Source organism: Salvelinus sp. IW2-2015, linkage group LG18 (genome assembly GCF_002910315.2).
Source record: "Salvelinus sp. IW2-2015 linkage group LG18, ASM291031v2, whole genome shotgun sequence".
NCBI lineage: Eukaryota > Metazoa > Chordata > Actinopteri > Salmoniformes > Salmonidae > Salvelinus > Salvelinus sp. IW2-2015.
Genome location: NC_036858.1, coordinates 4,831,233 through 4,856,601, shown reverse-complemented (window position 1 = coordinate 4,856,601; position 25,369 = coordinate 4,831,233). Strand labels below are relative to the sequence as shown.

At 43.5% G+C, this 25,369-nt stretch overlaps 1 long non-coding RNA gene across 1 annotated transcript in view; it reads left to right on the top strand.

Moving 5' to 3' along the window:
* LOC139029127 (uncharacterized) overlaps positions 1–13,808 on the top strand; it is a 37,147-nt gene extending 23,339 nt beyond the window's left edge. Inside the window, exon 3 of the long non-coding RNA XR_011481392.1 lies at positions 13,722–13,808. This is a non-coding gene — a long non-coding RNA (uncharacterized lncRNA). The remainder of the gene's footprint in view (positions 1–13,721) is intronic.
* The last annotated feature ends 11,561 nt before the right edge of the window (positions 13,809–25,369 follow it).

Here is a 25,369-nt window from a genome sequence, read left to right as displayed (position 1 = left end):
GTAGTAGTAGTAGCCTGTAGAGTAGTATCCTGTAGAGTAGTAGACTGTAGAGTTGTAATAGTAGCCTGGAGAGTAGTAGCCTGTAGGGTAGTAGTAGTAGCGTGTAGAGTAGTAGTAGCCTGTAGGGTAGTAGTAGTAGCCTGTAGAGTAGTATCCTGTAGAGTAGTAGTAGTAGCCTGTAGCGTACTAGCCTGTAGAGTAGTAGCCTGTAGAGTTGTAGTAGTAGCCTTTAGAGTAGTAGCCTGTAGGGTAATAGTAGCAGCCTGAAGAGTAGTAGCCTGTAGAATAGTAGTAGTAGCCTGTAGAGTAGTAGTAGTAGCCTGTAGTGTAGTAGCCTGTAGAGTAGTAGTAGTAGCCTGAAGAGTAGTAGCCTGTGGAGTAGTAGTAGTAGCCTGTAGAGTAGTAGCCTCTATGTTAATAGCAGTAGCCTTTAGGGTAGTAGTAGTAGCCTGTAGAGTAGTTGCATGTGGAGTTGTTGCATGTAGGGTAGTTGCCTGTAGAGTAGTAGCCCATAAATGTTAGTAGTAGTAGTAGCCTGTAGAGTAGTAGCCTGTGGGGTAGTAGTAGTAGCCTGTTGAGTAGTAGTCTGTAGGGTTGTAGCCTGTCAGGTAGTAGTAGAAAGCCTTAGGCGTCGTAGCCTGTTGGGTAGAGTAGTACGCCTGTAGAGTAGTAGCCTGTCAAGTAGTAGCCTGTAGGGTGGTAGCCTGTAGTGTAGTAGCCTATAGATTATTAGTCTGTAGTTTAGTAGTAGTAGCCTCTAGTGTAGTACTCTGTAGAGGAGTAGCCTGTGGGGTGGTAGCCTGTAGGGTAGTAGCCTGTAGAGTAGTAGCCTGTATGGTAGTAGTAGTGGTGTGTAGAGTTGTAGTCTGTAGAGTTGTTTCCTGTCGGGTAGTAGCCTGTAGAGTAGTATTAGTAGCCTGTAGGGTAGTAGTAGTAGCCTGTAGGGTAGTAGCCTGTTGGAATAGTAGCCTGTAGAGTAGTGCCTGTAGGTTTAGTTGAAGTAAGCCTGGCAGAGTAGTAGCCTGTAGAGTAAGTTAGCCTGTGGATTAGGATCCTGTAGAGTAGTAGCCTGTAGAGTTGTAGGCCTGTAGGGTAGTAAGTAGTATCTGTAGGGTAGTAGTAGTAGCCTGTAGGTTTAGTTGAAGTACGCCTGCCAGAGTTCAGTAGCCTGTAGAGTAGTAGCCTGTGGATTAGGATCCTGTAGAGTAGTAGCCTGTAGAGTTGTAGCCTGTAGGGTAGTAGTAGTATCTGTAGGGTAGTAGTAGTATCTGTAGGGTAGTAGCCTGTATGGTAGTGGCCTGTATTTTTTATTTTATTTCCCCTCATTTAACCAGGAAGGGCTCATTGAGATTTGAAATCTGTTTTTCTAGAGCGTCCTAGCCAAGATAGTCAGCACCAAGTCATTACACAATTATAGACAGACACGATTAAAAACTACAGGTAATCTAATATAAAAACAGAGAATTCACAAGTGTATAACAAAATCCTAAAACAGCAAATTAAAAACATTGACAGGTCAGGGAATCAGCCTTAAAATCGTTCATCAATGATTTATAAACACCAATCGGGACAAGTTCTTCCAGTTTAAAAGTTTTTTGTAAGGCGTTCCAAGCCGATGGCGCAGAGTACAATAAAGCCCTTTCATCAAATTCAGTTCGGACATTTGGAACAGTTAGCAGGATAAAGTCCTGCAAACGAAGAGAGTACCCACCACATTTCTGAACAATTAAAATGCCCCCCAAAAATGGTAGTAAACACAAAATGGCATTGTAAATAAAAGAATACCAGAGTCTGAGCCTACAAGTGCACTTTATATACCAGCCAACCCTGGTATATAAAGTGCAGTGATGCTAAAGGGTTTTGCAGTTAAAAATAAATCTCAATGCTCCATGGTAAAGGGTGTCAATTGATCTCAAACACTGAGCGGAAGCATTCATATATAAAATATCCCCATAGTCTAGTAAAGGCATACATGTAGCTGATACTAGCCTCCTTCTGGCTTCAAAAGAAAAACAGGCCTTATTCCTAAAATAAAATCCGTCATCAATTAAAATTCCAAGATATTTATATGAGATTACAGTCTCAATCTCATTGCCCTGACAGGTAGTAATAGGTGAAAGGTTCAGAGGTCTATTTCTTGCTTTAAAAAACACCATTATTTTAGTTTAGTCAGTATTGAGGATAAGCTTCAATTGACACAAGGTATGTTGAACAGTATAAAAAGCAGTTTGCAAGTTCTGGAAAGCTTTTGTYAGAGACGAGGCACAACAGTAAAAAGCAGTATCATCAACATGAAAGTGAAGTTGCACATTTTGCACATTTTTGTCAAAATTATTTATACAAATAGTGAACAAGATGGGACCAAGTACAGAGCCCTGGGGCACACCATTACAGACAGACAATTTAACAGACACGAGCCCATAAAATTGAGTGCAGTGAATTCCATCAGACAGATAGTTAGCTAATTAATAGTTAATAATTTATGATGTACCTCCTGCACTGAGAATGGCAAAAAGATAAAAGTTTGACCAGCTCTCACTGCTTCATCCACACAGGGTTGTACAGAGACAGAGGACACTGGTTCATCCACACAGGGTTGTACAGAGACAGAGGACACTGGTTCATCCACACAGGGTTGTACAAAGACAGAGGACACTGAATCAAACAACCTACCAGATGATACAAAGTGCTCATTGAAACAATTCAGCATTTCAGTTTTGTCATATACAGCAACAGAGTCCTTCAATACAAATGACGGTAATTCCTTAACATTACTGTTACCAGACATAGACTTAATAGCCTTCCAAAACGTTCTATGGTCATTCGGGTTATCAGTGGTAACAGACATAAAATATTCAGACTTGGCCTCCCTGAGAAAAAAAGAACACTTGTTTTCGTAACTGCCTAAAAATAAGCCAATCAGCATCAGAACATGATTTCCTTGCTTTAGCCCAGGCTAGATTACGTTTGTGAATAATACAAAACAGCTCAGAAGAAAACCATGGATTATCCCGCCCTTTAACCCTGAACCTGCGGAATGGGGCATGTTTGTTTACTGTTTGGAAAAAACCATCATGAAAGAATTTCCAGGCAGTGTCCACATCAGGGATAAACTCAATATACTCCAGTCAAAATAAAACAAATCATGAAAGAAAGCCTGCTCATTAAAACTCTTCAAATTTCTCTTACGAATAAGCGTGGGTCTGTCTTAGGAACCTTAGTATTTCTAACAGCAACAACAGCACAATGGTCACTTAAATCATTACAAAAAACACCAGAATATTTATGTGATACATTTGTCAATATAAAATCAATCAGGGTAGATTTCTCTGGACATTTGAGATTTGGGCGAGTGGGTGAGTTAATCAACTGGGTAAGATTCATAGAATTACAAAACATTTTTAAATCATCAGACACCGGCTTTAACCAACACCACTTGAGTTCACCAATCAAGATCATCTCACTGTAAAGAAGTTTAGACATAAGGTTAATCAGAGAAGAAAATGCATCACCGAGAGCAGAGGGGGGTCTAACAGCCAATCACAGTTATAGAGAGGCCCTTTGAAACCTCAATATTCAAAGCAAGAAATTCCAACTGTTTACAAATAGTTWCAGACTTTGCCACACTTACAAGGAATTTAGTCTTTTACATATATAGCCACACCCCCACCTTTCTTAACTCAAGCAGTGCGATACACATTGTAACCATTTATACAAATATCCTTATCAAGAACAGACTTGCTGAGCCAGGTTTCAGAAAACACAATTACATCAGCATCAGTTGATTTAGCCCAAATCCTAACCCCATCAATTTTTGACAACAGCCTACTTACTAAAACCAGATCTAGATTTAAAATCAGAGGGGGGTCGGAGACATTGCACATCAGGGCCAGGGTTTTAGGTTGCACTCTACCATGATATCAACATTAAATTAAAGGTTAAATAACAAATAAAAAATATCAACAAAAGAAGAATAACTAGGCACCTCTGTTTAATAACCTTGCACGGCTTCTCTTTTTTAACCCTTTACTGCCATGAAAAAACAAGGTACTGCAGGGCATTACCTCAACAGTAGCGTGACTATAGGATCAGTATCTTTTAGCAAGATTATTGATCCATATCATTGGTTACAGATAATTCATCACTGATCAATACTATGCCATTTATTCCTAATCAGAACAAATACCTTCACCACATTGAAAAGGTGGCTACAACTATACAACTAAAACATCATATAAAGGAGACTGAAAAGGTTCCTGTTTAGAATGACACCCAGCTTTGTAAAACAGTGGGACTGGGGATGGAGTGCTGTGCACAGCATGGTAGACTGACCCTGTACCTCCTCACAGACCCAGCAGCACTCGCTGTGTGTGGTCTGGGTGTCTGTGTGTCTCTGTCGCGGTCTGTGTAGCTCAGAGCCAGAGGCAAGGCAAAAAAAAAGGCAATCCCAGCACAGCAGACAAACACTGGAGAAAAGAGTGGACCATTCACCTTTCTCTTTGCAGGAAAGCCACCATTAATTTTATCACGTTGGCCGGCTGAAAGCTTTATGGCCGAGGCCATTAGAGAGGGCTTGTCTTGGCTGCCACGCTGTGCTCCCTCTGTCGTCATGCCGTTGTCGTGCACATAATGATGTGATCGCTGTGGTGTGGTGGGATTCCTGGAGTGTGTCTGAAAAAAACACCCTATTCCAAAAGAAGAAGGAACTGTATTATGAAGCCAAGATCAATGATGGACAGAACGATGGAAATAGTACTTCATATGAAATGATGGGCAGAAAGACCAATTCAACTCCGTATTTCATCCAATCAGATGGCTTATTCATCACCGAACCATTTGATGTTGCCAATTATTTTAATGATTAGTGGGCAAACTTAGGCAGGACATGCCAGCAACGAACAGTGAGCCATCGTATTCATGCATAAAACCATAAACAATAATGAAAGAAAAGCATTGTAAGTTTGAATTTTGTCAAATTAGTGTGGAAGGGGTGGACAAGTATTGTTATCAATCAATAATGTCAAACCTCCTGGCGTTGACAACTTACTTGGAAAGCTAGTGAGGAGGGTAGCTGAGTCTATAGACACTCCTATATGTCATATCTTTAATATGAGTCTAGAGGAAAGTTTTTGTCCTCAGGCCTGGAGGAAAGCCAAAGTCATTCTGCTACCCAAGAGTGGTAAACACGGCCTTTACTGGTTCTAACAGCCGACCTATCAGCTTGCTGCCAGGTCTTAGCAAACTGTTGGAAGAAATTGTGTTTGACCAAATACAATGCTATTTCTCTGTAAACAAATTAACAACAGACTTTCAGCATGCTTACAGAGAAGGGCACTCAACTGACACACATTACTGATGATTGGTTGAAAGAAATTGATAATAACAAGATTGTGGTACCTGTACTGTTAGATTTCAGTGCTGCCTTTGATTTTATTGACCATAACCTGTTGTTGAAAAAACATACACTGCTCAAAAAAATAAAGGGAACACTAAAATAGCACATCCTAGATCTGAATGAATGAACTATTCTTATAAAAAAAAAAATTTTTTACATAGTTGAATGTGCTGACAACAAAATCACACAAAAATGATCAATGGAAATCAAATTTATCAACCCATGGAGGTCTGGATTTGGAGTCACACTCAAAATTAAAGTGGAAAACCACACTACAGGCTGATCCAACTTTGATGTAATGTCCTTAAAACAAGTCAAAATGAGGCTCAGTAGTGTGTACTGTATGACCGTGCCTGTATGACCTCCCTACAACGCCTGGGCATGCTCCTGATGAGGTGGCGGATGGTCTCCTGAGGCATCTCTTCCCAGACCTGGACTAAAGCATCCGCCAATTCCTGGACAGTCTGTGGTGCAACGTGGCGTTGGTGGATGGAGCGAGACATGATGTCCCAGATGTGCTCAATTGGATTCAGGTCTGGGGAACGGGCGGGCCAGTCCAAGCATCAATGCCTTCCTCTTGCAGGAACTGCTGACATACTCCAGCCACATGAGGTCTAGCATTGTCTTGCATTAGGAGGACCCAGGGCAACCGCACCAGCATATGGTCTGACAAGGGTCTGAGGATCTCATCTCGGTACCTAATGGCAGTCAGGCTACCTCGGCGAGCCCATGGAGGGCTGTGCGGCCCCCCAAAGAAATGCCACCCACACCATGACTGACCACCGCCAAACCGGTCATCCTGGAGGATGTTGCAGGCAGCAGAACGATCTCCACGGCGTCTCCAGACTGTCACGTCTGTCACATGTGCTCAGTGTGAACCTGCTTTCATCTGTGAAGAGCACAGGCGCCAGTGGCGAATTTGCCAATCTTGGTGTTCTCTGGCAAATGCCAAACGTCCTGCACGGTGTTGGGCTGTAAGCACAACCCCCACCTGTGGACGTCGGGCCCTCATACCACCCTCATGGAGTCTGTTTCTGACCGTTTGAGCAGACACATGCACATTTGTGGCCTGCTGGAGGTCATTTTGCAGGGCTCTGGCAGTGCTCCTCCTTGCACAAAGGCGGAGGTAGCGGTCCTGCTGCTGGGTTGTTGCCCTCCTACGGCCTCCTCCACGTCTCCTGATGGCCTGTCTCCTGGTAGCGCCTCCATGCTCTGGACACTAAGCTGACAGACACAGCAAACCTTCTTGCCACAGCTCGCATTGATGTGCCATCCTGGATGAGCTGCACTACCTGAGCCACTTGTGTGGGTTGTAGACTCCGTCTCATGCACCACTAGAGTGAAAGCACCGCCAGCATTCAAAAGTGACCAAAACATCAGCCAGGAAGCATAGGAACTGAGAAGTGTCTGTGGTCACCACCTGCAGAACCACTCCTTTATTGGGGGTGTCTTGCTAATTGCCTATAATTTCCACCTGTGTTTATTCCATTTGCACAACAGCATGTGAAATGTATTGTCAATCAGTGTTGCTTCCTAAGTGGACAGTTTGATTTCACAGAAGTGTGATTGACTTGGAGTTACATTGTGTTGTTTAAGTGTTTCCCTTATTTTTTTTGAGCAGTGTATGTCTTGTAGCTTTTCAACCTCTGCCATATCATGGATTCAGAACTATCTATCTAATAGAACACAGAGGGATTTCTTTAATGGAAGATTATCTAATGTTAAACATGTGCAGTGTGGTGTACTGCAGGGCAGCTCTCTTGGCCCTCTACTCTTTTCTATTTTTACCAATGTAAAAATGGTCAAAACATATTGATTAAATGGTTGTAAAGATAGGGAGAGGTCTGTCCGTGATAAAGAGAACCTCTGCTTTTTTGACACCATACTCCACAAAGCAAGTCTTGCAGGCTCTAGTTTATCTTGATTATTGTCCTGTCATATGGTCAAGTGCTGCAAAGAAGGACCTAGTTACGCTGCAGTTGGCCCAGAACAGTGCTCCACATGTTGCTCTTCATTGTAATCAGAGGACAAATATCAATAATATGCATGCCAGTCTCTCTTGGCTAAGAGTTGAGGAAAGACGGTCCGCATCACTTCTTGTTTTTATAAGAAACATTAATGTGTTGGAAATTCAAAATTGTTTGCATAGTCAACTTAAACACAGCACTGACACACACACTTTCCCCACCAGACATGCCACCAGGGGTCTTTTCACAGTCCCCAAGTCGAGAACAAATTCAAGGAAATGTACAGTATTATACAGAGCCATGATTAGGGCTGTTACGGTGACCGTATTACTGCCACACCGGCGGTCACGAGTCATGACAGCAGTCAAATTCCAAATTCCACACTCTCTTGTCAATGCAAATGTAATCAAAAATCTAATCAAACACTTCATGAGAGCCCATGAGCTCACGTTGCACAACATTTCCATAGGCTATGCAATTGCGTGAGAAAACTGGTTGATGGCCTCTACTAAAAAGAGGAGGTCCCCTCAGCTTTCTATAGTCTAGGCCTACTATATTRTTTCCTAAACTTTCCTAATATTAAGAACATTGCTTTTCTTTACAACAGGAGTATAGCCTACCTGGCTGGCATGAAAATGAACCATGGTGTCACGCCCTGGCCTTAGTTATCTTTGTTTTCTGTAATATTTTGGTTAGGTCAGGGTGTGACAGGGGGGATGTTTGTGTATAGTTGTCTCGTCTGGGGTGGTTGTATGGTATAGGGGGTTTAGTAGAGTGTATTGGTTTGTGTTGAGTGTAGGTATCTAGGTATCTAGGTATGTCCATGGTAGCCTGAATGGTTCTCAATCAGAGACAGCTGTCATTCATTGTCTCTGATTGGGAGCCATATTTAAGGCAGCCATAGGCATTAGGTTAATGTGGGTAATTGTCTATGTTTAACGTTTGTAGCTTGTGTATGCACTTACGTTTGTAGCTTCACGGTCGTTTGTTGTTTTGTTTTGTAAAAGTGTTCYTTTTTCGTGTTTCMTCTTCTCTAAATAAAAGAAGATGTATTTCTCTCACGCTGCGCCTTGGTCCACTCTTCCTCATCAAGACGATCYTGACACATGGGAAAAGCATCCTCCATTTGCAATTTAGGTGCAAAGATTACATGTATTTTTTTCTGCTGCCCCTGTTTTTAGACAGGTGCATGATAATGGTCCATTCTAAATCAAAATGAATTTCACACATATATTAATTAGTATTAAGTAAAGACAAGATTAAATCAAGAATAGTGTGATGGGTGACAATATTATCCTATGATGCCCAGCTTAAATTAAGGTAAGAAATAGCGAATTTTTTTACGACTTTTTCCAAATCATAGTCGCACACCTCATGTAGCCTTGCCCATAGACCTACATGTTTTGATAAGGTTTGTATCACAACTAAAGTAGCCAAATAACTTTTTTAGATTAAGCACATTAATCAACAACAGGTGTAGAGCCTAACTGGCATACATACGCAGCACGTCAGTTTCAAGTACATTTTCACCATACAAATGCACCTTTATAATAAAAGCATTACATGTATAATTGCATTTGCGGTCACTTCTGAGAATGGTGTTTTCCTGCTAACGGAAAATTCACGCTTATAGCCTACTGCCGTGTGCGCATTGCTGCGCTTATAATGTGAAGAAATAACCTAATAGTTTATTAACATTTTAAGTTAAACATTCTCATTTGTTGCGTCAGCCTCATTGCTTAAAACAGGTTTTTTGATGCTAGTGGTTGTATTAATTTGGGATCTATCGCATCCCATAACTGTCCCAGACTATGTTTGTAATATTTATTTATTGCACAGAATAGAATAGGTCAACTTTCGTACTATGGGGGATAGTAGATTGACATAGGCTAGTGCTTTTGCTGTTCGTTAGGCCTGCTCATCTGGTTGGCTGACGAAAAGTAAATGTGGACATTTATTCCAATATCTTCAATTCGCGCCTCGGAATTGGATACAGACTCGCGCAGTTGCTTCCCTGATGTGTCTGTCTTCACTTGTAGCCTGTGAMAAAAGACCTGATCACCTGATGGAGAGCCATGTGAGTGAGAGATGCTTCAGCAATCATCCAGGAAAAGGGGATTATAATTATTACAGCCATTGGWCGCAAAAGGCATGGATTTTTTTAGGGGGCATTACGGCCACACACACGGGATGCAGCTGGGAAATTCAAGGCATTATCAAGTGCTTGTGAAATTGTGAATGAGAGACTGACGAAGTGTGTACAGCCTGCACAAAAAAACAAAGCAGAGCTCATGCCTTTCATGCAACTTTTTTCAGATCATCATTAGTCGTATCATGCAGCCTTAGAGTGTATTAAAAATCAAAACATATAGCCCAACATTTGTATCAGAACTAAAGTTACATAAATAACTTAAGCATATAGGAMTACCTGTTTCTTTGTTAACCGCTCAACACAGAATAGCTGGATGTGCGCAATCTCTCAAATCGTTTGGAGAAAATATCCTTTCTATTTTATTCAGCTATGGTCAATTGTGTTATTCAAACTATAAAATAATATAAAATAATGCCATGGAATTCTAAGCAAATCGTGTCTGCTAAATCTTGTCTGCTAAATCGTGTCTGCCATATTGCATAGCCAGATCAGGGCCTAACAACAACTCAGAGTATGCTATTTTGTTKTTCTGAAATAGACTACATGTTTCTTGAGACCTGTATAAAATAAATAATTGATTTATTGTGATGATGTAGACTATATTACATGGATTTATTCGACTTTTTATAATGTAGATGTTCCAAAGGTCTGCATCAATGTGTGGAAGCCAAGAGATGCTAAATGTGTTTATGTGAATTAACAGTCAATTACCGTGAGACCGGCAGTTATTTGCTTGACAATCACCGGCTGAAAAGATGTCATGGCCGCCACAGTCCTAGCCATGATTGCATGGAACTCCCTTCCACCTCATATAGCACTAGGGAACAGCAAACCTGGTTCAATAAAACAAATAATGCAACACCTCACGGCACAACGCCTCTCCCCCATGTGACCTACTTGTTGTGATGGTGTACTGGGATGTACAGTATGTGTAACTGATAGATGCACACACTACATGTTCAGGTTTTTAAATATATGTCAGTTGTAAAGTATTTTGTCTGTAATGTCTTCTTCGTRATGTTTCGGACCCCAGTTAGACTTGCTATCGCCATTTGGCGTCGGCTAATGGGGATCCTAATAAAATAAATCCCTATATAGTGCATTACTTTTGACCAGGGTCCATGGTGTAGTGCACTATATAGGGAGTTGAGTGCCATTTTAGTGTAGACTTGGTACCAAACTGCTCGGACAGGGAGACAAACCGTGTGGTCAGGAAGATATAGCAATGATAAGCTGAGTCGAGCCGAGTTTGGGCAGCCCTGCTCTGGGCTATGAATTTCTGAAGTCTTGTGCATCACTAATATCAATCTCATTTATATGGCAACTCGACCTTATCCAGTGGGAGTGGACAGCTTATATATGGGCTTTTATAGAAGAGGCACATTAAGAATACAACTTTAAATGGGTCAGCTTGTAGGTCTATATTTAGAGCAAAGCAGTTCACACTTCAAATACCCTTTATTGCCTATCATGGGTCATTATTCCTGGATGATATCGGAATCTTAAGGCAGCAGCCAAGTCACGAAATGATAATAAACTCCTACAGTCTAGACATAAATTTCACATTAATGAGTTCATAACTGTCAGGGAGATGTGACAGTTCTAGCCTAACCTCATCTGAGATCAGATATTCTCTCACACTTACCTTAAGTAATGTTGATTGTGTGATTACTATTTCTCAAAACWWTTTTTTTTAAGATCCTTGTCAAAATTCTTAACGGTCTGACACTTGAATTTAACACTTGTGAGAGCAGACTCATAAACCGCAGACATAACTGTCTATCTATATCTGTGGCGATTATAGCCATGGCCTCATAACCATGGGTTCACATGAATGACTATTAGGAGAGTCAAAGGATGCCAAGTCATGCTCTGGTGAAACATTTACCAGCACTGAGTCGATATTTCACCATCAATATAATGTTGAATTACTGGTAGGAGCTGGAAGGGAAGGTAATGAGTTGGGTGGTAGAAAGGGAGGGCAGTGGACAGGAAATGGGGGGCACATGGGAGAGTGAGTATTCTGTTTTGGAACATCAGGCCGCCTCACTGCCTCTCAGCACCCAATGGCCCAGACAAACGCTTTTCAGCACTGTTGCCTGCTGGGAGGAAAAAGCCCCAGATTCATCACTCCTCAGACAGGGCTCAGATGTGTCACATTTAAATGTCCGGTTTTCCAACCCGCCATCTCACTGAAATGCTGTGTGGTAATCAGACCCCTCGTCGCCCCTCGGATGGTTTCAGGCGCTTCAGAAACAGATGGCTAAAAACAGCCCAGAAGGACACCTAATGATCAAAACCTGCTCACCCCAAAAGGGAAAGATTAAGCATTTTAAGGGAAATAGTGACTAGTCATCATAATCTGGTTATTTTTTCATATCCAGATATTTGTCTACTACTCTGAGATAAGAGGAGGCCTCAGATAGGAGTTCAAGGTTTAGCTGTCAGTCATTTATATTTTCTTTCATCTTTAAATGTATTATATTATGACATTTTGACAGTTGCCAACTCCTTGATAAAGTGTAAGTAAGTGTAGGGTTTAAATACTAACTCAAAGAAACAATGGAAGATTGCATCAAAAAACACTATGATTTACCATACCTTGTCAGGTAAATAAATTACATTTCTAACATCCAGTGATGCTTGTTTACCTTGACAGTATCATTGATAAATATATTTACCCTTCGGAACAGCTAACGTCTATCATATCTTGTCTGTGACAGAAAACCTAGGATTGTCTTTTGAATGATCAGAGTGTGGGCCGGCAGACATTATATTGTTGACTTCCAAAAGAACAGATATAAACCTTCAATTTAATCTACTATATTACTTTTGGACAATCAGATCTTTTGATTGTTCTAAAGCATTTCCTCCGTCAAACTGAGACAAGCACGTCTGCTCTCCTCCTATGCGTCTCACTATTGTGAGAGGTTTAAGCAAAATGATTCAATCCTCTAAAGCATAAATAGACTATGTATAGAGTCATAATAATAACAATCTATTCTATAAAGTGAGTACTCTGAGATGGATGTTACACTAACACTGACGTTGTTTGGGGAGGGGAAAGTACTATTCAAAGACAGTTTTAACATGTTACAGCAAACCTACTTAGTGTGATTCATTTGGAACCAAAATGGGAGATACCACTCTTTTGCTTTGCTGATTTACACTGCTGTGGCTCAACCAGCACAAAATTAACAGGGAATTATGTTTGCTGTTATTCAAACATTGTCTCACTCTGCTCAAAGCTAATTTCCTAGATAGATTTTTGTGACAGATGCTAGTGGTGATTTGCTGCCCTCCTGTGTCTCATGTATTAATAATGCTGAACTCAGTGAACATTTGTAACAATAGCAGCATGGCTACGTCCCAATAATCTCTCCTTCCTCCTGAAGTGTGCACTCGTTGACTACTCCCCACAAATGTAAAAMAATTGGATTGGCGTAGGCACGGGCTGTTTTCCGTCATTTGTGTTTTAGGAGAGATCATTGGGATACAACCATAAGGTAATGTAACCTAGGTGTTTTAGGAGAGATCATTGAGATACAACCATAAGGTAATGTACCTAGGTGTTTTAGGAGAGATCATTGGGATACAACCATAAGGTAATGTAACCTAGGTGTTTTAGGAGAGATCATTGGAGATACAACCATAGGTAATGTAACCTAGGTGTTTTAGGAGAGATCATTGAGATACAACCATAAGTAATGTAACTAGGTGTTTTAGGAGAGATCATTGGATACAACCATAAGGTAAGTAATGTAACCTAGGTGTTTTAGGAGAGATCATTGAGATACAACCATAAGGTAATGTAACCTAGGTGTTTTAGGAGGATCATTGAGATACAACCATAAGGTAATGTAACCTAGGTGTTTTAGGAGAGATCATTGGGATACAACCATAAGGTAATGTAACCTAGGTGTTTTAGGAGAGATCATTGGGATACAACCATAAGGTAATGTAACCTAGGTGTTTTAGGAGAGATCATTGAGATACACCATAAGTTACTGTAACCTAGGTGTTTTAGGAGAGATCATTGGGATCAACCTAAGGTAATGTAACCTGGTGTTTTAGGAGAGATCATTGGATACAACCATAAGGTAATTAACCTAGGTGTTTTAGGAGGATCATTGAGATACAACCATAAGTACTGTACCTCTGTGTTTTAGGTAGTCAATGATTAATGTGACTCTGTGTTCACTTTCAGTTCATTTAAGCACTTGATCGGGGGCCTCGAGGACGTCTCAAACAAAGGTTATGAGGATGCAGGGCCAAAGCCAAGTAAGTATCTCACTCTTCACATACAGTTCCTACATGCATCCGATGGACAAAATTGTGTATCGTCTACATACAGGGTATCATTAGCGTCACACATATTCCGTTTCCTATACACCCATAATACTATACACTAGCACTGTATATATATACATGTAACTAACACCACTCAGCACACCTCATTAACAACAATACCCTTCAGCCCCAAACACACACCTCATTCACACTAAACTCCCTAGCCATTGCAAAACCAGATGAGGTTGTAGTCGATGCATGGAGTTAATTAGTCTCGTTTCATCTGTCTTGCCGTTCCTCTGACCTCTTCCTGGATACAATTATCTCTGCTGCACCGGCTTTCCATAAGAGAAACTTCATCCAGCCCAATGGCTTTAGTTACATATGATCCTACCCAGTCCCTGCTACAATTATTGAGCTCTGGAGTTTAGAATGCTTTCTTGATTTCCTGATTGGTGGGGAAATGAGGAATATGAGGAATCCAACTGATAATAGTGATTCAGTTATAGTGGTCTTGTCTTCAGCTCGCATTTTTAATTAGAGAGACAATTGGGTTTGGTATTTCGCTGACCTTAGAACATATTGTAGTTGTTTGTAAGCAGGCTAACGATACATGCTGCTCTTGAAACTGATCGTGTAACGGGCACATATTGTTCTCATAACAGAGTTTGGAAACATTACGCTCTCCTGAAGTATGTCAAGCAACAAACTGCATGTTCTTTGAGATAATATTAACCATTGTTTTTCATCAACTCTAAAAGCAGATAGTATTGAACAACTCCTATGTTAAATGGGTGCAATTAAATCCCATGTTTGTCATTGACGTGGTAATTACTGTCTGTATGAGGGGGCTCCCTCACAAACGTACAGCCCAGATAACACATCATGGTGACAGAGTAGTCGGTCGTCTGGGTCCCTAGAGCCATGGGCGAGAGACATCTGTCTAGGAGCATGAGGAGGACATCTGTCCCTAGAGCCATGAGGAGGACATCTGTCCTAGAGCCATGGAGGAGACATCTGTCCTAGAGCCATGAGGAGGACATCTGTCCCTGAGAGCCATGAGGAGGACATCTGTCCCATAGAGCCATGAGGAGAGGACATCTGTCCCTAGAGCTATGAGGAGGACATCTGTCCCTAGAGCCATGAGGAGGACATCTGTCCCTAGAGCCATGAGGAAGCCATCCCTTGTCCGCTAGAGCCATGAGGAGCCCATCTGTCCTAGAGCCATGAGGAGCCACATCTGTCCCTAGAGCCATGAGGAGGACATCTGTCCTAGAGCCATGAGGAGGACATCTGTCCCTAGAGCCATGAGGAGGACATCTTGTCCCTAGAGCCATGAGGAGGACATCTGTCCCTAGAGCCATGAGGAGCCTCTGTCCTAGAGCCATGAGGAGCCCATCTGTCCCTAGAGCCATGAGGAGCCCATCTGTCCCTAGAGCCATGGGGAGGACATCTGTCCCTAGAGCATGAGGAGGACATCTGTCCCTAGAGCCATGAGGAGGACATCTGTCCCTAGAGCCATGAGGAGGACAATCTGTCCCTAGAGCCATGAGGAGGAATCTGTCCCTAGAGCCATGAGGAGGACATCTGTCCCTAGAGCATGAGGAGGACATCTGTCCCTAGACCATAGAGGAGGACATCTTCACTAGCTACATATGCAGCAGTGTCTTCCATTGTCAGGGGGCGCTGGTGTGTGTGTGTCTCAGATAGCATTTAATTTGTCTGTAAGTCTTTTATGTTGGTGTACTGCAGTCCCTAGTGTATTATTCCCATGCCTTCTTCTGAATAACATAGAGACGTCACTCACTATGATGGGTACAATGAATTTGCATTGTGACGCTCTTTCAATACTACTTTATATCATTTGAAAATGATGCAAGTACCCCCTCTAGTGGTCAGTGATCCTTAGTACAGGAGCTGATTCATTGACTTCAAAGCCAGCTGTTCACAGTCACAAATGGCCAAGTCCTAAATTGAGATATATTATTATTGGTAATGAAACAGGCCGTAGACCTGTGAGCTCACCCCTCAAGATCCTTTTGTGGTTCCTCCATCATCTCTAACAACTGTTGTTGTCATGGTATCGTAAGTGTTGTGCATTTTTGTGCAGAATATATTTACTATAGAGAGCAATACACAAACTCTGCCATGGCTTGTTAGCCAAAGCCTATGAGGAAACGCATGTTTGTTTTTTTGAGGTGTTTTGGATGAACGCCGGAAATAAGGTCTGTGGTAAACACAGGTTTAGGAGGTTTTATAGGTTTTGTTCTATGAGATAATCTTCATCGGATTACATACATTCTGGTGAATTTTTAAGCATTTACAGTGCCTTCGGAAAGTATTCAGACCCTCTTGACTTTTTCCACATTTTGTTACGTTACAGCCTTATTCTAAAATTTATTAAATTGTGTTTTTCCCCTTATCACTCTACACACAATACCCCATAATAACAAAGAAAAAACTGTTTCTTTTTTATACATTTTTGCTAATTGATATTAAAAAATAACCAGAAATTATCACATTGACATAAGTATTCAGACCCTTTACTCAGTACTTTGTTGAAGCACCTTTGTTAGCAATTACAGCCTCGAGTCTTCTTGGGTATGACGTTACAYGCTTGGCACACCTGTATTTGGGGAGTTTCTCAGACTCTTCTCTGCAGATCCTCTTAAGCTCTGTCAGGTTGAATGGGGAGCGTTGCTGCACAGATGTTCGATTGGGTTCAAGTCCGGGCTCTGGCTGGGCAACTCAAGGACATTGAGAGACTTGTTCCGAAGCCACTCCTGCGTTGTCTTGGCTGTGTGCTTAGGGTCATTGTCCTGTTGGAAGGTGAACCTTCGCCCCAGTCTGAGGTCCTGAGTGCTTTGGAGRAGGTTTTCATCAAGGATCTCTCTGTACTTTGCTCTGTTCATCTTTGCTTCGATCCTGATTAATCTCCCAGTCCCTGCCGCTGAATAACATCCCCACAGCATGATGTTGCCACRACCATGCTTCACCATGGGGATGGAGCCAGGTTTCCTCCAGACGTGACGCTTGGCATTCAGGCCAAAGAGTTTAATCTTGGTTTCATCAGACCAGGTAATCTTGTTTCTCATGGTCTGAGAGTCTTTAGGTGCCTTTTGGCAAAGTCCAAGCGGGCTGTTATGTGCCTTTTACTGAGGAGTGACTTCCGCCTGGCCACTCTACCATAAAGGCCTGATTGGTGGAATGCTGCAGAGATGGTTGTCCTTCTGGAAGGTTATCCCATCTCCACAGAGGAACTCCGGAGCTCTGTCAGAGTGACCATTGGGTTCTTGGTCACCTCCTTGACCAAGACCCTTCTCCCCCAATTTTGTTACCCTTTCCCAGATCTGTGCCTCGACACAATCCTGTRTTGGAGCTCTACGGACAATTCCTTCGACCTCATGGCTTGGTTTTTGCTCTGACATGCACTGTCTACGGTGGGACCTTATATGGACAGACGTGTGCCTTTCCAAATCATGTCCAATCAATTGAATTTACCACAGGTGNGCTTTGGAGCAGGTTTTCATCAAGGATCTCTCTGTACTTTGCTCTGTTCATCTTTGCTTCGATCCTGATTAATCTCCCAGTCCCTGCCGCTGAATAACATCCCCACAGCATGATGTTGCCACRACCATGCTTCACCATGGGGATGGAGCCAGGTTTCCTCCAGACGTGACGCTTGGCATTCAGGCCAAAGAGTTTAATCTTGGTTTCATCAGACCAGGTAATCTTGTTTCTCATGGTCTGAGAGTCTTTAGGTGCCTTTTGGCAAAGTCCAAGCGGGCTGTTATGTGCCTTTTACTGAGGAGTGACTTCCGCCTGGCCACTCTACCATAAAGGCCTGATTGGTGGAATGCTGCAGAGATGGTTGTCCTTCTGGAAGGTTATCCCATCTCCACAGAGGAACTCCGGAGCTCTGTCAGAGTGACCATTGGGTTCTTGGTCACCTCCTTGACCAAGACCCTTCTCCCCCAATTTTGTTACCCTTTCCCAGATCTGTGCCTCGACACAATCCTGTRTTGGAGCTCTACGGACAATTCCTTCGACCTCATGGCTTGGTTTTTGCTCTGACATGCACTGTCTACGGTGGGACCTTATATGGACAGACGTGTGCCTTTCCAAATCATGTCCAATCAATTGAATTTACCACAGGTGGACTCTCAAGGATGATCAATGGAAACAGGATGCACCTGAGCTTAATTTCAAGTCTCATAGCAAAGGTTCTGAATACTTATGTAAATAAGGTATTTCTGGTTTTTGTTTTAAATAAATTTGCAAAAATGTCTTAACCTGTTTTCGCTCTTGTCATTATTGAGTATTGTGTGTAGATTGATGAGGAAATTGTTTTATTGAATCCATTTTAGAATAAGGCTGTAACGTAACAAAATGTGGAAAAAGTAAAGGGGTTTGAATACTTTCCGAATGCACTGTATGTAATCAAGTACATAAAACACATAAAGGCAATGTTAACTGACTGGTATTATCTTATAGAACAAAACGTATCAGATCTCATAAGCCTTTGTTTACCACAGACCTTATTTTCAGCGTTTATCCCAAAACCCCATTCTTTCCCCATTAATTTTCCCCCATAGGAATGGATGAACGAACCAGAGGTAAGTCATTTCCTGATTTTTAGGACTACAAGCTGGCGAGKTCTATAGAGACYGACAGGACTCTCATAACTTCATCAGTCGTGGGCTGGAGTATAGAGAACACATCATTTGAGTATGCGGTTGGGTCAATTAAATATACAGCACCCACAATAAGGTGTCTGCAATGACTAAGTAAACAGACCAGACTGCTTTTGTGTCCATGTTGTCTAATAACATTCATTAGTTAGTAAGATACCTGCAGGCCTAGTTGTTAAAATGGGCTTTGTGGTGTCTCTGGGGAAACAAACTCTATTTTAGGTTTTCTGATTTATGAGGAGCACACACCATTTCTACACGTCAAAAATAAGCATTATCTGAAAGGAAATACAAACAGGAAAGGAAATCTATAATTTTCACTCTTTTTGGAAATAAAAGTTAGGATTTATTTCCACAAATATATCCAATTTGCAGTGGTGCTAGCTAGTATTTCCCATGTTGAATTAGCCTAATTCTTAATGTTGTGTTACGTTTTCTTGGTAACATCGACAACTACAGTAGAATTGTAAATACGCAAACGGAGTTCCCATGTATAGTAATACAGTCGCTGCTACTACAATTCCAGCAGTCCCATCAATCCAGCCCGTTGATCAGGGCCCAAGCCTTCTGTTGGCTCTGTGTCCCTGGCTTTCTCCCATCAATCAGGCCGTTAGATCAGGGTCCCAAGCCTTCGTTGGCTCTGTGTCCCTGGCTTCCCCATCAATCAGCCCGTTGATCAGGGTCCCAAGCCTTCTGCTGGCTCTGTGTCCCTGGCTTTCTCCCATCAATCAGCCCGTTGATCAGGGTCCAAGCTTCTGCTGGCTTCAGTGTCCCTGGCTTTCTTCTCATCAATCAGCCCGTTGATCAGGGTCCCAAGTCTCTGCTGGCTCTGTCCCTGGCTTTCTCCATCAATCAGCCCGTTGATCAGGGTCCCAAGCCTTCTTTGGCTCTGTGTCCCTGGTTTCTCCATCAATCAGCCCGTTGATCGGGTCCCAAGCCTTCTGTTGGCTCTGTGTTCCCTGCTTTCTCCATCAATCAGCCCGTTGATCAGGGTCCCAAGCCTTCTGTTGGCTCTGTGTCCCTGGCTTTCTCCCATCAATCAGCCCGTTGATAGGTCCCAAGTCTTCTCTGGCTCTGTGTCCTGCGGTTCTCCTATCAATCAGCCGTTGATCAGGGGGCCCAAGTCTTCTGCTGGCTCTGTGTCCCTGGCTTTCTCCTCATCCAATCAGCCGTTGATCAGGGTCCCAAGTCTTCTGCTGGCTCTGTGTCCCTGGCTTTCTCCTATCAATCAGCACGTTGATCAGGGTCCCAAGTCTTCTGTGGCTCTGTGTCCCTGGCTTTCTCCACAATCAGCACGTTGATCAGGGTCCCAGCTTCTGCTGGCTCTGTGTCCCTGGCTTCCTCCATCAATCAGCCGTTGATCAGGGTCCAAGCCTTCTGTTGGCTCTGTGTCCTGGCTTTCTCCATCAATCAGCCGTTGATCAGGGTCCCAAGTCTTTTGCTGGCTCTGTGTTCCTGGCTTCTCCCATCAATCAGCCGTTGTCAGGGTCCCAAGCCTTCTGCTGGCTCTTGTGTCCCTGGCTTTCTCCTATCAATCAGCCCGTTGATCAGGGTCCCAAGCCTTCTGCTGGCTCTGTGTCCTGGCTTTCTCCATCAATCAGCCGTTGATCAGGTCCCAAGCTCTCTTGGCTCTGTGTCCCTGGCTTTCTCCTATCAATCAGCCCATTGATCAGGGTCCCAAGCCTTCTGTTGGCTCTGTGTCCTGGCTTTTCTCATCAATCAGCCCGTTGATCAGGGTCCCAATCTTCTGCTGCTCTGTTGTCCCTGGCTTTCTCCTATCAATCAGCCGTTGATCAGGGTCCCAAGCTTCTGCTGGCTCTGTGTCCCTGGCTTTCTCCATCAATCAGCCGTTGATCAGGGCCCAAGCTCTCTTGGCTCTGTGTCCCTGGCTTTCTCCTCAATCAGCCATTGATCAGGGTCCCAGCCTTCTGTTGGCTCTGTGTCCTGGCTTTCCTATCAATCAGCCCGTTGATCAGGGTCCCAAGCCTTCTGTGGCTCTGTGTCCCTGGCTTTCTCCCATCAATCAGCCTGTTGATCAGGGTCCCAAGTCTTCTGCTGGCTCTGTGTCCCTGGCTTTCTCCTATCAATCAGCACGTTGATCAGGCCCAGTCTCTGCTGGCTCTGTGTCCTGGCTTTCTCCTATCAATCAGCACGTTGATCAGGGTCCCAAGCCTTCTGTTGGTCCTGTGGTCCCTCTTTCTCCCGTCAATCAGCCCGTTGATCAGGTCCCAAGCTTCTGCTGGCTCTGTGTCCCTGGCTTTCTCCCATCAATCAGCGCCGTTGATCAGGGTCCCAAGCTTCTGTGGCTCTGTGTCCCTGGCTTTCTCCCATCAATCAGCCCGTTGATCAGGGTCCCAAGTGCTTCTGCTGGCTCTGTGTCCCTGACTTTCTCCCATCAATCAGCCTGTGATCAGGGTCCCAAGCCTTCTGCTGGCTCTGTGTCCCTGGCTTTCTCCCCATCAATCAGCCCGTTGATCAGGGTCCCAAGCCTTCTGCTGGCTCTGTGTCCCTGGCTTTCTCCATCAATCAGCTGTTGATCAGGGTCCCAAGCCTTCTGCTGGCTCTGTGTCCCTGGCTTTTCCCATCAATCAGCCCGTTGATCAGGGTCCCAAGCCTTCTCTTGGCTCTGTGTCCCTGCTTTCTCCATTCAATCAGCCCATTGATCAGGGTCCCAAGCCTTCTGTTGGCTCTTGTCCCTGGCTTTCTCCATCAATCAGCCCGTTGATCAGGGTCCCAAGTCTCTTGTGGTCTCGTGGTCCTGGCTTTCTCCATCAATCAGCCCGTTGATCAGGTCCCAAGTCTTCTGCTGGCTCTGTGTCCCTGGCTTTCACTCTCTCTCTCCTCTTGACCCTTAGCTAGAAGGCTTGATCTATGCAGAGGGCAAGTTGCGTCCACCACCATTGGGACACGATGTGCCAGAGGCTGACAGTACTTACACCCTAAGGGTCTCTCACGCCAAAGGTGACACCACACAGTGCGGGGGGGGGGGGGGTCTGGAAAAAGCTTGCGGGGTTCAGGCTGGTATACTCTGCCCTCCTACCTCCCTCCTCTGTGCCCCCAAGGTTCTCTATGTTCCCTGGCTGTACCCTCACCAGGCTCTCCTTTTTCTGCCTCCCCAGGTGGAACAGGTTCTATATTTGTAAACATTAGAGGGTGGGAGTGCTCCGGGACAGCTGTTTCAACTAGGTTCCTCTAAAGTACTGGAGGCTGGTGAGGGGAGGACAGGCTTATAATAATGTCTGGAATGGAGTGAATGGAATGGTATCAAACACATGGAAACCATGGAAACCATGTGTTTGATACCATTCTATTTACTTCGTAGCAGCATTACTATAAGCCRGTCCTCCCATATTAAGGTGCCACCAGCCACCTGTGTTCTAATCACGTATTGGTTTTCTGAGGCGAGTCAGTGGTAGGGATATAAACAGCTTCTATATGTGGCAACAGGGAAGCCTGGCCAGAAGCGCTGACCTTGCGGTTTTCTGACCTTGCGGTTTTCACGTGTCTGATAGAGAGCTCTTGAACTCAATTCAGCCTCCCCGTTTTGTTGTAGAGGTGTTTTCTACTGTCTCTTAATGTTTATGAGCCTAACAGAACTTTTTTATTATGTTCTCTTATTTCATAATCACATTATTTAAGAGAGASGTACTTAAAAATTGCACTGTTGGTTGGTTAGGGACTGTAAGGTTGTATTCGGTGCACGTGACGAATAAACGTTGATTTGATTTGTCTTCAAAAAGTCACATTTCATGTGATCAACTCATTGACATTATCTGTAGTGCTATTGGTAAATCAAGGGAGCGTGTTACCTGTTGACTACGGAAATACAATCTGGAAATCTTGAAAGAATCTTGAAAGACACTTATGTAAGAAGAGTTTATTTTTGTATTTGGCCTTTAGTCCCAGCCTAGGCAATGTCTCTTTGAATAGTGCCAGTGCAGTGGAGTCATGTGGTAAAATCCTGACATGAGATATTATGGGTAACTCAGACTTGAATGTAACCCCTGTTGTTGTGGACATGAGTTATGCGAGGCGAGCCCTCCCATAGATCACGATCCTTGCTATCTGGGATCCTTGGTACGTCCCTACCCTATTTAAAGTAAAAAATAGTTAAGGWAYGGGTTAAGGTTACAGTCTTAGGAAAAAGGGCTCCAAAAGGGTTCTTCAGCTGTGCCCATAGGATAACCATTTTTGGTTCCAGATAGAACACTCTGTGGAAAGGGTTCTACATGGAACCCAAAAGGGCTCTACCTGGAACCAAAAGAGTTCTACATGGAACCAAAAAGGATTCTTCAAAGGGTTCTTCTATGGGGCCAGCCAAAGAACCCTTTTTTTCTCAGAGTGTAACCTTAACCCTTACCTTAACCATTTTCAACTTTTTTTTCTAAGAGTGTAGGGTTAGGGTGAGGTAAGGGTTAGGGTTAAGGTTAGGGTTAGGGTAAGGGTTAAGCTTAGGGTTTAGGGTAGATCACCAGGTGCCATATGCCATTGCAGGGGGAAAAAGCTGAGATCGGTGGCAGCTCAGCGCTGTAGTAAAGCATTTCTGTTTGATTGTTAGACCTCGTGCTTGGCTCTGAGAATGGAGTCAGGAACCAGGAGCATCCCAAATACAAGGCCATGACATTTACGGCTACACGATCACAACACWGCTGCATAAATATGGAGCTGTATAGCAGCTGTACTAGTGTATTCAACCAACAGTTCAATAGAAGTTAAATAGAAAATAGGGCAGTGGCTAAATTCAATTCAAGCTACAATTACGAGTACATGGCYGGAGTCAAATAGTTTAAGATCATCAAAAGTCAACAACATCAAAGGCTGCACGATTGATCAACACGTGCATTACTTAAAATACAAGATACAAGGAAGCCTAAATGAACGAAACACAATGTGACAAGGATAACACCGTGTTGAGCTGACCCAGGCTTGAGTTGTCAGGTCCACAGATCAAGGGGACGTAATGGGGTCAAAATGCTGCATTGTACGTTCACACCTAGCAGCCGGTTTCAATAAGGATGATTTTTTGTCGTCTCTGCCCATGTGGTCGCTTTATTGTGAACTAGGTGGGGGTCAAACCCCTATGGGTCGGTCTTAGTTGTGCATTGACCCCTCAGGTGAGCGGCCTCATCCAGCCACAGGTTCGGACTTAGCGAATATTTTGACAGCTGCTACGGCAACAATAGTGTAGTGGGCATGTCAGAATGGAGGAATGCGACTGTTGTGTTGTGATCACACTTTTCAGCAGCAGGTCAGGTATTTTGAGGTGGCAAGGGGACAGTAGCCTAGATAAATTCAATTGGATAGGAAGGATTTTCTTCAACCAATTTTTTTTTATTATTCGTGTCTCATAACAGGACATTGTGTGGCTTTAGTATGCATATGATGAAATGTTGTGGTTTGAAGACGTCTTTTCTGGCACCCGGAAAGGATTGTAGGCTATATGGCGTTGTGTAAAGGGCCGTACACTTACATTAGAAAGTCACTAGTGAAAGGGCAGTGAAAAAATATCCATATGGTTTGAGAGTCTAGAATTATTGTGTCTACATTCACTGTCCTGATTTAAGAGAAGATCACTGTTAACCTCGTCACAGCTTTATCAAAGTCTTGGGCTACCCTGGGACAGAGGAATGGGACTGACTGACGACGTTGTAGAGAATCACCACACCGCTGAGGCCTCTGCCAGTCCTGTCCACTGAAGACATCCTTCAGCATAGCTTCTGTCAGCAGCCCACCAATTACATCATGTGACACCCCATCCYTAWACTTTTACCTCTTAAGGCCGAGAGAGAGTTGAGTGGCGGAATGGACTCCACAACAAGTCAGGTGGCCACATTTGGGGGGGGTAAAAACTGTTACTATATTAACAGAAAACAAAAACACTAGGATTCACACAGATTTGAAATACGACACATTCTATTAGAACTATAAAAATACAATTTGCATGAGTTGAGCATTTAATTAGYCATTGACTAGATATTTGGTCCTGTAAAAGTGAAATGATTGTGTGGCCTTCAGTAAGGCCTTTATACCGTCTACACAGCCTCAGTTGAGAGTAGACCTATAAACCCTGAACCTATTGTTTGGCATAAAGAGTAGTGTTTCAATAGTGGGTCACCATTCCGTTGAGCGGTCAGCCCATGTGCATTTGGTAACATGACATTGGCCTCGGTAACGGCTAACATCTGGCAAGGCACCCAACCCGTGTTGAGATGCAAGACTTTTTCRATTTCTGATTCCAATAGCTCATAAAAAGCCAGTGGCACATGTTGTGTGAAGAATGAGGGCCAACCKAGGTTGATGTGTTGGTGTGTGGATGGTGTGATTCATCCCTCGATGCAGTCGTTTGCCCCCTCCCAGGCCCCCATCGTGTTCCTCTCTTATTGGCTGGTGTCAGGTTCTACGCACTGCCAGGGAGTGCGAAGATGTCATCACTTTCCTAGAAGTTTGTCACAGACGTGGCTAGTAGCCAGTAACCACTCRCCTCTTCCCCTGTCTCTTGGGACTCACTTCCCACCAGCATAATGTGATACAGTGGGTGTGTGTTGAGGTTATACTACTAAAACGACATGGGTCCTCCCTGTTTTGTTCACTTCAAACTCACATTGAAGATGGGAGATAATTCCCAGCATAAAATGGGACAGTTGAAGCCGACACTTAGTCACATTCCCAACAGATCCTGGGGATCACTCAGGAGCTCAGATGTCTGTTCACTGCAGGGAAACAACCTGATAGCCCTTGTTCACAGGATATTTTCAGGCCTTCTTTCAGGCATGTATATCTGGTAGATTTTCCATACAACCACACAAGATTATTATACACTATTAGAAAAAAAGGGTTCCAAAAGGGTTCTTCGGCTATCCCCATAGGAGTTCCA